The sequence below is a fragment of the Simochromis diagramma genome, unplaced genomic scaffold, assembly GCF_900408965.1.
Source record: "Simochromis diagramma unplaced genomic scaffold, fSimDia1.1 OVJJ01000565.1, whole genome shotgun sequence".
In the NCBI taxonomy this organism is placed as follows: Eukaryota; Metazoa; Chordata; class Actinopteri; order Cichliformes; family Cichlidae; genus Simochromis; species Simochromis diagramma.
In genome coordinates, this window is record NW_024387304.1 from 937,165 (window position 1) to 954,683 (window position 17,519).

General features: G+C 42.3%; 1 protein-coding gene across 1 annotated transcript in view; it reads right to left on the bottom strand.

Moving 5' to 3' along the window:
* LOC120716630 (teneurin-3) overlaps positions 1 to 17,519 on the bottom strand; it is an 840,982-nt gene that overhangs the window by 619,222 nt on the left and 204,241 nt on the right. The window lies entirely within an intron of this gene.

Sequence of the window (17,519 nt, forward strand, 5' to 3'; positions counted from 1 at the left end):
GATAAATCCTGCACTTGATGGTGACTTGTGCTGTTGGATTGAAATTCTGTGGAGAACAGTTGGTTGTATTTTACTGCCTTCTATCTCTCTGGTGTACCTCTTCAAGTGGCTGGCCAAGGTTGTAAGTCTGTGCTTGGCAGTTTCCAAGGCCTGTTGGCTAACCTCCCTCCGTGCTTGATCTTGGCCTCTCGTCTCCTTCTCCATGGAGGGTACTGCTCCTCGATATGTATATCACATGATCACTTAAGGCTTGTTTGTTTCCTCAGCAGTGTTTGTTTGACATGTCAGCTTTCTCACAATATAACCTGACTAACTTGTGTGTAAATTCTTGTTCCACTAAATATATTGTCCACATCCACAAACATATTTATGCATTGTTGTACTTGTCTTCAAAAAAGTGAATTGTTATGCAGTGGGAAAGTTATTCCTCAAGTCACCTTTTTGAAGCCAGACATGAGAAGAAACATGTAATATTCCTGAAAGAAATACAGCAAATGATTGGTGTGTGTGTGTGTGTGTGTGTGTGTGCTATTTGTAATGTAATTAATACAAGTAGACTTTTGATGATGTGTCATGATGTGTATATTAGACACTGCAAAGCTGTGAAAGATGATGATGAAGAGGAAGATAAAAGAGGATAAAAGACATAAAATAAAGAAATGAGGCAAGAGGGACAGTCTAAGAGATAAATGCTGGGGAAAAGGCAGAGCGACAAAGAGAGAGATGAAAGCAGAGACGGAGAGCAGATGATGAGGCCCTTTCGATGAAGATGTCATACCCGAACAGATGCCAGCTGTTCACTGGGTATATCTGTACATGTGTGAGTGTGTGTGAGAGAGAGAGCGAGCGAGAGAGGGTACATGCAATCATCTTCATGCTGTTATGAGCTCATTACAAAAACAGATCTGAAAAGATTGAAGATGATGATAGAGATGATGGTAATGATGATGATGATGATAACATGATGATCATAACAACAACGTCTGTGTATCTCTGCCTGATTCCATCTGATGCAGTGATTATTTTAAAGTTAAGTTGTAGTGTATTAATAAAATTATACTATTGATAAAGACTAGTAAAGAAGGCTGGAAGCCAAAATCAGGGTAGTCAGAGGGACGTTTAGTCAGTTAACTGAAATGTGGAAGGGCATTATGAGAGACGGGTCCTTGATGATTATAAATATCAGATATTCATAACTGATGCTTCTAAAAACAGACAAACATAGGCTTACAGGTCTGGCCACCAGGTTGACGAGATATTCCAGAGAAGCTGAGGCTATTAGAATCGTCAAGGGTGTCCTGCAGAATTCTACAAAGAATTCTGGTCGATTCTAGCACCAGTTTTCTACAGAACGTTGTTGGAAATTAAAGAAAAGGGCAGACTTCCATCAAATATGAATTCTGCAAACATTAATCTCCTGCTAAAACCAGGCAAAGACCCTGTATATCCCTCAAGCTATCGTCCAATATCCCTTATAAATGTAGACCTTAAAATAATCTGCAAAGCTCTCTCAAAGAGACTGGAGAAAATAACCCCCCTCTTAATTCATCCTGACCAAACTGGTTTCGTAAAAGGTAGGCACTCATCAACAAATACACATAGATTACTTAATTTGATAGACTACTCATACAGTAAAAACCTAGAAACTACAATATTGTCTTTAGACGCAGAAAAAGCGTTTGACAGAGTTACTGGACATTTCTATTTGCAACTTTACACAAATTTGGTTTTGGATCCTCTTTCATAAACTGGTTAAAAATATTATATAATTCCCCAACAGCTTGTGTCAGAACAAATGACCAGACATCCTCCAGCTTCTGTCTCTTGAGGGGCACCAGGCAGGGATGCCCACTCTCCCCTTCACTGTTTGCAATTTTTATTGAGCCACTAGCAGCAGCAATTAGACAGAATTCAGTAATTAAGGGCATAAAATGCAAGAACGTGGAACATAAAATCAGCCTTTATGCGGATGATGTGTTACTCTTTCTCCAAAATTCACAAACCAATATCTCTGGGGTGATTGAATTGATAAACTCTTTTGCAAGAATATCAGATTACTCAATTAACTGGTCAAAATCTACAGTTCTACCGATTAATTGCTCCCTCCATAATTCCTCTTCTACACCACTGCAATCGGGAAATATAAAATATTTAGGTATTAATGTTTCTCCCAAGCTTGCAGATCTAACTAAATTAAACCATATCCCACTTTTAAAGAAGGTAGAAGATGATCTGGCTAGATGGAAATGTCTACCCATATCACTCATGGGAAGGGTTGCCGCTATAAAAATGATGGTCTTACCAAAAATAAATTATTTATTCTCAATGATCCCAACTAAACCGCCACAAGATTGGTTCAGATCTCTAGATTCATGTATGTCCAAATTCCTTTGGAAAAATAAACCCCCACGTATAAGCTTAAAAACACTACAAAAGACCAAGGATAAAGGAGGACTAGAACTGCCTAACTTTCAGCACTACTTCTTAGCCAACAGGCTTCAGTTTATCTCAGGATGGCTAAAACATACCCTCTTAGATGAACCTTGGCTAGATGTAGAACAAGCACTTTGCAATAATCTAGAGATCTCAGACCTACCATTTATCAGCTCAAACATCCAACGACATGAATGCTTTAAAAGCATCAACATCAGCTCTTCTCTGACAGCATGGTGGGAGTTTCTAAAATTGACGGCGTCTTCATTAATCCCATGCAAACGTACACCTATCTGGAACAACCCTGACATATTACAAAACAATAATATGATAAACTTTTCAGATTGGAGTGGTAAAGGAATCAAATATTTAGAACATATACTAGAAGGAACAGAATTTATTTCATTTGACGGACTAGTTACACAATATGGGATCAACAAGAAAAGATTTTTAGAATATCAACAAATTAAATCCATAGTAAAAAAGAAATTTAAACCGGGTCAAGTTGAACTGCAAACACCACCAAGTGTGGTTCAATTTCTTACTCTTAAAACCCCCAAATTACTATCCAAAATATACAGAATGCTTTCTAAAACAGATGAATCAATATCACTTCCTATTGCAAAATGGGAAGCGGATTTATCAGTTAACTTAGACCTAAGCTTTTGGTCTCAGATTTGCTTAAAAACCTTTCAACTAATTAGAAATCCCAGTCTTCAATTAATTCAATACAACCTTTCCCGTGGCATCAGAGAGGCTAAGAGACAGTACTCCAGGAAAATATCTCATCACTTCAAAGACAGCAGAGACTCACGGAGCCTGTGGCGGGGCATTCAGACCATCACAGATTACAAGCCCCCACCACAGACCTGTGATAGCACTATCCCCCTGCTGAACGAGCTGAATACTTTCTTTGCTCGCTTTGAAGTCCGAAACAGCACCACTGCACAGAAGACCCCACCCCCTCCTGGTGACCAGGTGATGACTCTGTCCCCGGACAGCGTGAGGAGATCCCTCAGCAGGATCAATGCACGAAAAGCTCCGGGTCCTGACAACATTTCTGGTCGTGTACTGAGAGACTGTGCAGTGGAACTCACTGATGTCTTCACAGACATCTTCAACATATCACTCATCCAGGCTGTCGTCCCCACATGTTTTAAAGCCACCACAATCATTCCGGTTCCAAAAAAGTCATCTCCCTCCTGCTTTAATGACTACCGTCCTGTTGCACTTACTCCCATCCTGATGAAGTGCTTCGAACGACTAGTCATGCAACACATCAAGACTGTCCTGCCCCCCTCCCTGGATCCCTTCCAGTTTGCGTATCGGCCAAACCGCTCAACCGATGATGCCATCTCCACTGCACTCCACTCAGCACTCACACACCTGGACAAAAAAGACTCATATGTTCGAATGCTGTTCATAGATTTCAGTTCAGCATTCAACACTATAATCCCCCAACAGCTCACTCAAAAACTGGTCCAGCTGGGGCTCAACACCTCACTGTGCAACTGGCTGTTGGATTTCCTCACCGGAAGACCTCAAGCAGTACGGGTCGGCAATAATACATCCAGCACCATCATTTTAAACACGGGGGAGGGATGTGTGCTGAGCCCCCTCCTCTTCACTCTGCTGACCCATGACTGCACTCCATCATATAGCTCCAACCTCTTCATCAAGTTTGCGGACGACACAACAGTGGTGGGTCTCATTAGCAACAGGGATGAGACCGACTACAGAAGTGAGGTGAGACGCCTGGCCACGTGGTGTGCTGACAACAATCTCTCTCTGAATGTGGAGAAGACGAAGGAGATTGTTGTGGACTTCAGGAGAGTGCACACCCAACATGCTCCTCTGACCATTGACGGAGCGTCTGTGGAGAGAGTGAGCAGCACCAAGTTCTTGGGTGTGCACATCACAGAGGATCTCTCCTGGACGTACAACACCACAGCACTGGCCAAGAAATCACAGCAGCGTCTCTTCTTTCTCCGCAAACTAAGAAGAGCAGGAGCACCAGCCCCCATCATGTACACTTTCTACAGAGGCACCATCGAGAGCATCCTGTCGAGCTGCATCACTGTGTGGTTTGGAGCCTGCAATGCGTCCTGTCATAGAACCCTCCAACGCATAGTGAGGGCTGCAGAGAGGATCATTGGTGTCTCTCTCCCCTCCCTCCAGGACATTTACAGCACCCGTCTCACTAAAAAAGCCCTTTGCATAGCGGCTGATCCCACGCACCCAATGCAAAGCTTCTTCAAGCTGCTGCCGTCAGGGAGGAGACTGCGGAGTCTCCAGGCCAGGACCAGCAGACTGAAGGACAGCTTCATCCATCAGGCTGTCAGGAAGCTTAACTCCCTCCCGATTCTGCCCCCTCTCCCCTCCACAGTCTCACTGAACTCTGTCACACACACACACACACACACACTCTCTGACTCACTCACTGGCCTGCACCAGTTACCAGTCACTTGTGGAGCATTGGACTGCCATTACCTCATAAGACTTTGTTGTTACACTATCTCTTACCGCATACTACTAAATCTCCATTTGCACTATTTGCCTATTTGCACTACTATGCCTCCTTACTTGAATATTGTATATTGTATACTGCATAGCTTTTTTTTTGTTATACGTAAAATTGTATTGTATTTATTTAAATTTTTACTTTTTAATTATTTTATTTGCATTTTTTAATCACTAGGGTTTGAGAGTAACGAAATTTCTATTCTCTGTATGTCCTGTACATGTGGCAGAATTGACAAATAAAGTTGACTTGACTTGACTTGACTTGACAAAATATTACATAGAGTGCACTATACAGGTCATCGGATGTTCAAGATGGGCCTTTACGTCTACCAACAACTGCTCACACTGCCAAACCAATTCACCGGACAATTATATCCACGCTCTTTGGTTCTGTCCACCAGTTCAGAAGTTTTGGCGCGAGATATGTGAAGACTTATCGAAGTGTCTGAAATGTAACATTCCAACTTCCCCCTTAGTGTATTTGTTGGGCAGCTTAGATAATGTCACTTCAGAAAAGAATATAGCCCATATGGTTTTCACTGCCCTATGCATAGCCAAGAAAACAGTCCTCATGAACTGGAAAAATAAAAACAATCTTAATTCTAACCAATATAGAAATTATCTATTAGATTACATTAGTCTTGATACAGCCTCTGCCACCACATCAGATCAATTGCTCTGGGCTCCTTTGATCAGCTCCATCACCTAGTGGGGGTGGGGGGTCATAGTTTGGTCCCGCCTTCACTGTTGTGATTGGTGTGGGGGTAGGGACAGGCTTAGGGCGTCGGGGGGTTCCCCGGAGGCATCTTCCTTGGGGGGCTCAACCCGGGGTAGCGGTCATGTCCGGTTAGGGGCTCTGTTGGCTCTCAGGTGACTGTTTCCTCGTGGCTGCGTGCAGCGGGGCTAGGGGAGGGTCTGTGCTGACGGATGTGGGTTACTGACCTGGTAGCCTGGCTGCCCCTGGGTGGGTCCGGGATGGGCGTGAGGTTCTGGGGGCGCTCCGTCTCTGGGCTGGGGCCCGGGCCGGGCCTCGGGGGCTTGGGTCCTGGTTGGTGTGTTGCCGGGGTTGTGGGCGGGTGGGTGCATGGGGGCCCAGCCCTGGAGCAGGGTGCCGCCGGTGCATCGAGCCACCTGGGGGGCTCTTCAACTGGTGGGGAAGATTGTCACATCTCGCAGGAGCTTTCCTCTCCTTAGGGGCTCTCTCTGCAGGAGGGGGAGATACAGGAGAGGTGGAGGAAGATCTCAGCCTGGGTGTTTATTGTCTTATGTAGTCTGGAAGATGAGTGGATGGTGGGGTGGGTGCAGTTTTCTCTGTGGTGGGGTTGGGTGAACTGTCCCGGGCTCTGTGGGGCCAGGAGGCGCTGCTGCGCTGGGCCCCGGTCTGGATGGGCCTGGGCCCCCTTTCCCTGGCGGGTCGCGGAGTATGGGGGTGCCTACTGGGGTCAGCGGGGGAGCTGGCCCCAGGGAGGGGTCACTTGCCCCTCCCTTCCTTCCCTCCCCATCTCCAGCTGCCTCCCTCTTCCCGCTCCACCACAACCACCCACACATGCAGGACCTTGGAGTAGGGGTATGTCACCAGGGTGCAGAGGAGGCTACCCCCGTCCCCTTCTGGCTGCCTCTGCCTCAATTTTATCCCACAACTTAGACATTCACATTACTCACACTCTCATTACACATACATATAGGATCTTGGGGGTGGGCACGATACACGGAATCCAAAGTACCATCAGGGTGTACACCCCACCCCTGGCGTCATTGCCCACCTCTCAATGTTAAATACACGTAGACACTGAGGGCTAGCAGGAGGGACCATGCGCTTACCTGCTGCTCTCTGGCAGGTAGCTCCATGCCCTCCTGGGTTTTAAATGCACCTTAGAACACACATGCATCAACACTACAATGAGCGGGTGGAGGGAGGTTTGGAGTCTTCTCTCACCCCCATTCTCTGCGACCTGCTGGAGCGGGGGGGCTAGGAGGAGGAGTTGGCCGTCCGACTGCGGTCTGGAGTGTGGGGCCTCCCTGCTGCTGCGGAGTCGGGGCGGTCTGCCTCCCCCCACCGCAGGGAAAAGGGTAACACCACCTGGGTCTGGGTGCAGTTCCCCCCTCCAGGGGCAAGGGTACCTAGACCCGGTTTGTAGAGTATGCTTGGGGAGTGTGATCGTGTGTACAGCATCTCTTTATGTCTGTCTCCACGTTGGTTGAGTGTGGAGTAAGTGCATATGAGAGCATGAGGGTGGGAATGGATGTTTGTATATGTCTGTGCCTGTATTTCTGTGTCTATATGTCAGGTTGGTTGTCAGGCGCCACCTCTCTGGGGACATCTTAGGCCCTCCAAGGTTTGGAGGCCTATCTCCCCCTACCACCACTTCCCCTGCCAGTGGCGGACTCCCTCAGACATCGGTGCGTTGGTGGTTCTTTGTGTCCGGGGATGGGCGTCCAGGTACACACCAGCTCACTCCTTGGCGGCCGCTTATCGGGGCCTGGAGCCTGGGGCTCGCTCAGGCCACTTCGGAGGTGGGGTGCCCCCGGCCTCTCGGCCTGGGGCTCGGTCACTCAGGCACGGCTGGCTGCCGGCGGAGCTCACGGGCGCGTCACTGCAACTCCCCCTGGCTTCTGCTCCGCGGCTGCTGAGTGAGCCCTCATCTGGGACTCTCCTCAGCTCTTTCTGGGACAGTGGCGCGGCTGCCCCTCTGTTGGTCTTCCTTGGTCTCTTGTGTTCTGGGGGCCTCTGGATGTCTGGAGTTTTGATCTCCTCCATACCTGCTTCATGCCCTGGAGGACGGGGCTGTGGCCCCCCCACACCCTCTAGCAGATCATTACACGAAGGAACCTTTTAAAAAAAAAAAAAAAACAAGCGCGTCCATGCTCACAGGTGTACACACGGGTGATCACACCCACAAACTACACCCTTTTTGGCTCCTACCTCAAAGCACACTGTGTTCTGTTGATCTTATGTGCTGCACAATAATGTTTAATATTTAGTATTTACTGTCATATTCCCATATATCATTGTGATGTTGTTTATTCTATTACTCTTGTTCTCTTCTGCTTGTTTTCTTTTTTCTTTCTCAGCAGGTGATCGATATATGCATTTTTTTTCTTTCTTTTTCTGCCCATTCTGTTGGTTTGTCTTTTGCCCTTCTCCGCTGTTTCTCTTTCCCTCTTTCTTTCTCCCCTTCTTTCCCCCAGTCAAGTCTTTCCCGTATTCAGTAAGTGAAAATAACATAAACAATAAAAGGTGAATCAAATGGACCATTACGGCAAGGCTGAGATGGTCAATTTGGTAAAGTAAATCCGTTGGGCATCTTTCTTTGCCTTTAGACAACAATTCTGATGGCAAAAGAGCCAAACGGGACAGGCGCAAAAAAAAAAAAAAAAAAAAAAAAAAAAAGAATCGTCAAGGGTGTACTCTCACCTATGAGGAAATAATAATACAAGGGCAGACCTAGCAATACTAGAAGATCTGGGAGAAAGAGGCGTCACACAACACCAATGCCAAGCATCTGGTGGACCTAAAAGCAGATCACAACAACTTCCCAGAACAACAGTCAACACACAGTCAACAACTTGAAACTTCAAAGTACCAGGTGAATGCATGCCTCCCCACAGGTAGAGGCCAATTACCTGGTAGAAAGACAGGTAATCAGATTGTTGGTGAAAAGAAGGGGAGATTACATAGCATGGAAGCTTCTCTTAGACATTGAGTAGGTACACTAATCAATAGATGAGCACTACTCAGAAGGACAATGGAAATAACACCAACGGCTACAGGCACCAGCACCTTGTTGACAGAACAGCACACCAGAACTCTAACATGAGGCAGACCAACCTGACCATCACCTGAACTGATTACAAGAAAGCCTCCAACTCAATGCCCATACATCGACACCGACGTGCTTGGGACTTTACAAGACTGATAGAGCACATGTACTATCCACAGGAAATCAATGGGACTGTGGAAAACAATACTAGAGGCCAACTTGAAGCTAACTGCACAAGTTCCCATTGAGTGTTGACTATCACCAAGGGGAAGCAATGTCCCAGCTGCTATCCATCTCACCTGGGTCTACAGTGAGGACATTCGGATCTCATTTGGATAGAATAAGTGTGCCCAGACTGAAGGGTTGGAGTTGCCAGAAGGCAGAATAGCAGTTATACAGATCAGCTGCAAGTACCTGGGTATACTCAATTCCGATTTTTTGATCAAATCCGATTTTTTTGTCTGCTTGTTCACACTACAAATAAAATGCGACAGCAAACGCGCTCTAGTGTGAACGCTCAATGCGGCCCACATGCGCAAAAGAAGACGTCACACACAACGCGCTCTGTTTAGACCCAGACCGAACAGTATTGTTTGACTGATGGCCCTTAATATAAAGACTTCGGATTTTATGTTTCCCAATTTTTGCTTTAAGTTATTTTGTTATTTACATAATAATGTAAATAACCTAATAATGATCCTTATTGCTGTTTTAGAGGAGCGGTGCTTCAAAGGATAGCTGCAGATTTCTGTCAGAATCTGCAGATTATACAGAACAAATAAAATGTTCACGTTGTCTTCCCAACAGTTTCACTGACATCTACACTGGATGGCCAGGAAGCGTTCACCATGTCTTCTCCGGCGCTGATAATTGGCGTCTGTCTTGTGTCAGTGACGTAAAAGAAGGATTTAATGCGACATGACCGTTCAAACAGCAGTCGCTTTCTAAAACATCGGATATGTATCGGATTCAGGACCACACACGAAAGTGACCCAGATCGGATTTGAAAATATCGGATTTGTGCCGTTCACACTGTCACACCATGATCGGATATGGGTCGCATAGGGTCAGAAAAATCGGATTTGATGCGCTTTTGCTTGCAGTGTGAACGTAGCCTAAGTCTCTAAGTCCCAGTGGAAGACATGACCAAAGGTGGTTGAAAAGAACAAAGCTAACATCTTGTGGGACTACGAGTTCCACACAGAGAAGCATCTGCTGGCCAACCAACCAGACAGAGTCATGGTTGACAAGGAGCAGAAGACTCCAGTTATGATAGATGTAGCCATCCCAGTAGACAGAGTCATCAAGAAGAAGGAGCACTGGAAAAGAAGGAGCACACAAACAAGGTGACTGGAAGTAAAAGAAAAAGTCCAAAGTGGTCCCAGTGATAATGGAAGCAGCGGGAGCTGTAACCCAACCTGGAAGTGGAAGAGTGGTTCCGGTGGATTGCACAACATCAGAGGTCTCTGTTCAGAAAAACAGAAAAGACTAATCTAGGGTCACGAAGGGCTGGATCCTCCTCCCAGCTACCATAGGGTGAAGGGTCATGTGATGCCAGGAGAGAGACAATAAGTTAGTTGCTGTAGTCATTTTTCAGAGTTATTATAACTGGTCTGAGATAAACTCAACTTGGTACCACCCTGAAGCCAACAGCTGGGTTATTGATCCATGAAAAGCTGTCAGTCAGTACAAACAAACACCACAGGCTCACCTCACTGGGGGGTGAGATTAAACAGGAACCTAACAAGTGACTTTATGTAGCTGACAAGTCTAGCTCTGTCCATGCTTGGGATTTAGACAAAGGGGAAGATGGGAAGGAGAGACACAAGATATGGGAGTTAATGACAGCCTCTCAAGCTTACACATCTCCCAGGACAGAGAAGGACAACCAGACAGATAAACAGAGGGACAAGTATAACAACCTCACCAACATGACAAGACAAGCTCGTATTCTCTCTCAAGATTTAGATTCAAACTGCGATACTAAGAGTAAAGCTGTGTGGCCCTTAAAGAAAGCCTCAGGGTAGATTCTGTTGGTTCATTACAATTTTTATTATCAAATGTTTTTAGATCATAAAATGAAAACTAAAAATAAAATATAAATGTGTTTTTTAACATTACACGTTTTATCAAATGATAGGTCTACTTCATATTTTTGATCACTTTATTGTCTTAGACAACTACTGTACTTTTCTGAAGTTGACTTTTATGGCTGTGACATGAAAAATGAATCAGAGCTCACATGACAAAGAAACAAATAACTGCTGTCGGTTAGCATCTGTTTAAGTTTCTACATAGAGAAGTTTCAGTTGCTGTGATCCAGCACTGGAAAACTAAGCAAGGACAAAGTGTGTTGTTAAATACTGAGGGATTTAACTCTTTTTACTGTTTCCTGTTTTTGTTTTCATAGTGATTGTGATAGAAAAATCTTTCTCTCAGAGATTTACAGCATGAGACAACAGACTCATTTTTTTTGTTTATTGAACAGTGCAAATATTTAAGGAAAATACTTACCTTGAAAGCATGTTTTTATGCATTTTATTTGTGATGAAAGCAACATAAACGATGTAAATTATATACAGCACTCCCATGTTTTGTAGTGTTAAATCAGCTGTTAATATCTTAGGTAAAACCAAAAATACAAAATACAAGGCCTGGACGATATGTTATCAATTAAGCTACAAACACTAGATAAAGACACTTAAAACACTGTTCACTTAAATGGCAGTTATATATTCCCACAATGATTCGTAGTTATCCCTAACCTCGCTCCACGATTATATATATGCTATATAAGGAAGGCAGTGGGTCTAGATGGCCTCAGCTTCAGGATTCTCAATTATTGCAGCGACCAACAAACCTTAGACCTCAGCAGCTACAGTCTGACTTCACACATCATGGGGAAGCTGGAAAGGCTGGTCCTTTATGGATTTATTTTTATGTCATAAGTTGCATGTGAGAAAAAAACATAATCTGAGCAAATCATTTTATTGCAGGTACCTATTGCCACGTCCACAATTTAAATACTGACTGATAAATTCAGCATAGTGCATGCATAGAACTCAGCAGCTGTCGCACAAACACACATAAAACAATAACTTCTCAAATTTGGTCCTCCACACTGTAAACACATACGGTTTAAAACTGCGCTTGCTGCAACAGTGTAACTTGGGCTAACGCAGTACCCTAAACTGTCCATCAAAATGACCAGCCCCTCTTCCTTTGGGCTCCGGCGCCAAACGGTGAAGAGTCAGCTGATTTGCACGACCAGGATTCCTCTGCAAGCACAAAGAGCTCCCCGCACGAGCGTGAAACTGCAGCAGCGCTTTCACAGCAGACACTCTCACGTGTGCAATGGTTCCTTTGTGTATGTGGCTGCTGAGTTCTACGAGTGCAAGTACTTGAATTTCTGTGTGAGGAATTTAATTGCGCCCGTGAAATAAAATGATTAGGAAATGTACATTAGCAGGAACAAACACTTGCACAAGTGAACATTCAGTAAATGGACATTGAGACGGTGGACTTGTGCAAGTACCTGGGTGTTAATCTGCTGAATAAACTGGTCTGGACTAACAACACAAATATTATTTACAAGAAAGGACACAGCAGGATGTGTGCTGGGGAGGGGTAGGCCTTTTAAAGTGCAGGGGAAGCACTTGAAGACCTTTTATTACTCTGTGGTGGCATCAACCATCTTTTATATTGTTGAGGTGCAGTACATCCACTGGGGACAGAAAAAAAACTGAACAGATTCATCAAGACAAGCAGCTTTTTCTGGGCTAGCCCTTTGACCCAGTAGAGGCAGCAGTGATTGGAGAATGGTGGCTAAGCTTTCGCCCCTTTTAGATAACACCTCCCTGCACAGCACCGAGCAGCTCCTTCAGTTACAGTCTGTTAAACTCACTATGTGAAGAAGAAATTCAGATAGTCATTCCTTCCAGCTGTTGTCAGACTCTACAGTTACCAACAGCAGTGTATACACTGCATGTGCATACATATGTGCACACAGTCCAGTCTGATATATCTCAGTATAGACACTACGCAATATTTTATCTTGTTGCTGTTCGGCATCTAAAAATATTAAATTGTATCAAACGTTACCTTCTGTATCACACACACACACACACACACACACACACACACACACACACACACACACACACACAAACAGATAGATAGATAGATAGATAGATAGATAGATAGATAGATAGATAGATAACACCTCTTACTATAGGCCAGGACACTGATTCCAAAACCGCTCAATCAAATAACATCAACTATATGTAGTAAGTACAGCTTCACCTCCTGCTCTCATGTTCCCTCCCCACCAGTGAGGTGTTTGGCCAAATGGTGTCTTCGAACACCTGAACTTTCTTGCCATGAGGCAACAGCACCAACCACCACCCTTCTGTAATTGTGAGAAAATGTAGTGAATTATAGCATATTAGATTTAAAACTAATCATAACTTTTAGGTTCACTTTGATTACTTTATAAAAATCTTATTACAGCCAAATGTGTCATAAATGTGTCCCCTAGCACCACCCTTGACTCTACGGTTTTTGAAACGGATCACTCTCTGAAGAGCTTTTTGGTCGACCAGGATGTTCTGTGTGAGGATGCTCTCCACAGTACCTGCATAGAAAATCCTGAGGATTTCTGGCGAGACCCTGAACTTCCTCAGTTGTCGAAGGTAATACAGGCTGTGGGGATTAGAGAAATATTTTGCTGCTATTGTTAATAATCATCATCATTACCATTGCATTAATAATTAATATTGATATTGCATTCAGATGTTTAAACATATTGGTACCCAATTAGCCTGCCTAGCCTTTTTGGTCTGGACCTGAATGTGGGCAGACCATGTCAGGTCTCAGATGTGGACACTGACTCTACTAACTAAGAGTCTACATCGGCCTCTACAACTGACCTTACTCTTCGGCCATGATTTGTCGGTCTGTGTAAAGTTGTTTCTGGATGGATATATCTGTATCTGCCTGTAGAAATGAATTTCCTCCTCTGACATTTAAGCTTGGAAAACATTTTAAAGAAAAGCAGAGTAGTGAAACTCAATGGTTTCAATAAGAGGACTGTGGTTTGGGCATTACTGTGCATGGAAACATACATACACACTGAAGATGCAGTGTTTGACTTGAATTTTTTACCATGAAATATTCATATTTTATGGAGAATCTCTGACTTACCAGCTTCTTCTGTGCAGAGAGCTATTGCATAGAGGTGCTCTATTTGTCATATTCTCAAGGCAACTAGACACATGGAGACACACACATGATGTAAGATATATGTAATAATCAAACTAAGGACTGCACCAGAGGAATAATCTTACTTTTAAATAATTCGAGCAGATAAAACTCCAAACTGAGTTCAGTTTGACTGCTCTGATAGATTTACAGACAGAAACAGAGGCTGTGATGGTTTTAGTTATGGTTGTTTCTCTCACTGAATGCGGCTCATCATTCATAGAGCCTGCTTTTCATGAAAGCGTGTGAATTACCAGGGAGATTACAAAGTGTAAATACTGAGGCTCCAATGAGATTTGAATCATTTCTACTCAGCACCTTAATGTTTTCAAGCCTCTGCATTTACTTTGATCATCTTTTTGGTTGTAAAGACACCCATAGTGATAGCGACTGTGAATATGCTGCTGTATGGCACACTGTTTTACCTTAATATAACTTTCTGTTGCTCCATTAAGCCTTTTTCTATCAATTTAAATGTGAAATCAAACTTGAAGACATTCTTTTTATTTACAGTTCACTTTAACCATAGAGACAAGATTTGAGGAGCTTAATGTCACAAAATGTCTTTTAAAATGTTACTTTTGCCATTTATCTATTCAAAAATGACAACTGACCTTACTCTCATTCTGATGAAGTGGAGTATTAAATACTGTAGTTATGTCAAAGCCATGAGTGCGTCAGAGATATGTACAAAGTGTACATTGGCACCAATGTTAGACCCAGTTTTGGATCCTGAGAGCAAATTCTTCCATTTTAAAGAGGGAAAAATGGGAAGTGGACCAAATGAGTATTTTCTTAGGTTTTAATTCATTTGGAAACTGGGCAGGCATAGGAAAAGATAATGGTTTGATTTAAAAGATGGTAATCACAGTGGTAACAGTTGTGTTTTCAAAAAGCATATACATATATCACTTATGTTTTTACAACTGAGCTTTGAATAAAACATTTACAATAGTTAAAGTAAGTGTGTTTGGTAACACACTTTAACTAAGTGCGTTAGTTACCCACTGTAACTAACTATTTAAAAGTAGAATGGGAGGCAGAGCCTTCAGTTTTCAGGCCCCTCTTCTGTGGAACCAGCTTCCAGTTTGGATTCAGGAGACAGACACTATCTCTACTTTTAAGATTAGGCTTAAAACTTTCCTTTTTGCTAAAGCATATAGTTAGGGCTGGACCAGGTGACCCTGAATCCTCCCTTAGTTATGCTGCAATAGACGTAGGCTGCCAGGGGATTCCCATGATGCATGTCATGGGAATGCAAGCATGTCTTTATCCTGTCTTCCTTCTCTCACCCCAACCGGTCGCAGCAGATGGCCCCGCCCCTCCCTGAGCCTGTTTCTGCTGGAGGTTTCTTCCTGTTAAAAGGGAGTTTTTCCTTCCCACTGTCACCAAAGTGCTTGCTCATAGGGGGTCATATGATTGTTGGGTTTTTCTCTGTATGTGTTACTGTACGGTCTACTTTACAATATGTCGACTGTTGTTGTGATTTGGTGCTGTATAAATAAAACTGAATTGAACTGAATTAAGTTAGCTATATTAACCCTGAAACATAAATAAATAAAATAGGAGTATTTATGTTAAGATGCTGCACTTTGTTTCCCTCTCCCTCAGTTCACTAACATTAATCCATAAAGTGATCAATACAAAGTCAAATATTTCGTATTGCAATGCTAAAAATTTGTACCTATTTCTTGTTCAAATATAGCATTAGCATACTGTATCAATGAGCAGTACAATATCAGATTACTGAAAGCACGCACAATAAAACAAAGTAACAAAAGAAAGAAGCAAAATTACCACAAAGAGACTCATGTTCACAAAGGAATTTTAGCTTACATATAAAATGAAATTAACAGTTAGGACAATATCATACACAACTTTTTCGATGGTTTTTTCAGTTTTAGGCTTGTTGGAGTTGTTATTGTGAGTTTCCATATGAAACCAAGATAATCACACGTGTTCCTTCTGATGATTTTGTAAGACTTCAGAGCCACAAGCCAACCTGAAACATGTCCTTATGTTCTTTTAGTCTGACAAGTAGACTAGTGACATGAAGCATATCCTTGTGGAAAGCAGACAGTTATGCTGACAGTAAGCTCTGTAAAGCTTATGCTCTTGTTGTACTTTTACTGTCTTTCACATATTTTAGAATGATAGTAAGCCTGTAAACGCTGAAGGAACATGTCCAAAAAGGCTAGTATCTTTGGTTTATATGCATGAAGTTGTGTTCCAATATCTGAGAGGCCAGCACTACATTTTTAACTTGATCACTTACCAAAGACTTTCATTTGATTCGACTTTAATTTCCTTACTATCAGAAATAGGAAGTAAAATGTCAGGTGAAAAAAGCAGAAGGTGAAGTTTCTGTAAAAAGATAATATTTAATCCCTATGACAAAATTCTCCAGTTGTTATCTAGTATAAGATGACTTCATTTAAAGCTGTAATGCATGAATGTCTCCCACAATTTAGCTGCCAAATTGAAGAAGCACAATTTAAAGACATGACATTAGTTTTAGGCTCGTCAGAGCTTCCAAAGACTAGTGGGGACACTTTAGCCCCTTTTCTGTTAGTACCCAGAAGATTACTGTTATTATTTGGATTTTATTTTTGGAAATTTATGTGAAAATGTAATATTAGTGATATACCACTCAAAAAAGTCATAATATTGCTGTAAAATTAATATATGAGTTTACAGTTAAATAGAATAACTATTCATATTTTGTGTATTAAAAACATCTGTCCTGTTGAAAAAGGTTTTACTACATATAACGTAAAAATATTTATGTTGTTATTTTTGCACTTGCAATGATCTGTTAATTATAAATCACATCCATTACAAACATATTATGCAGACGTGACTTTACGCAAAGTCATTTGTATTTCATGGATATTAACCTTAAATGAGTTACACTTAATATGAAAAAATAACCATGACTTTTTTGACATTATGATAACAGTGCTATAATACAGCATTACTAAATTGGCAATATACATCTTTACAAATATTGTCAAATTTAAAATGTCTGCTCCTTTATATAAATGTTCGTCTTTACAATATATAAACATTTATCCCCTCACACTGCGGTTAAATGGAATACATTTGAGGATGAATGAGATTTAGCTTTATAATGATAACTCTGTTACTTCCTGTTCTCAAGATTTGATTCCGTAAACCAGCAAAGAGAATTATTTTCATTTAAACAATTTGTTGTGCCAAATGGAATTTTAGGCACTATACAAATAAAGCTGAACTATAATGGAAAACATCTCAAAAACAAACTTCACACAGTACTGTACATTAAACCTCCCTGAGTCTGCAGACACATCAAGAAGAGCACCTCTTGTAGACAGAAAAACCAGTTTCAAAAGAAAAGACAAAAGAAAAAGATTTATTCTACATTTCTTAACAAAAACAATTGCCTCACATTTTACATATTTGAAATGAATAGTTACAGATATAATCATTTTACGTAAAAAAAAAAAGTTCTCTGATTGAATTGATTATTTACATTTGCAGGTTTTTCATGTTATTCTACATTAG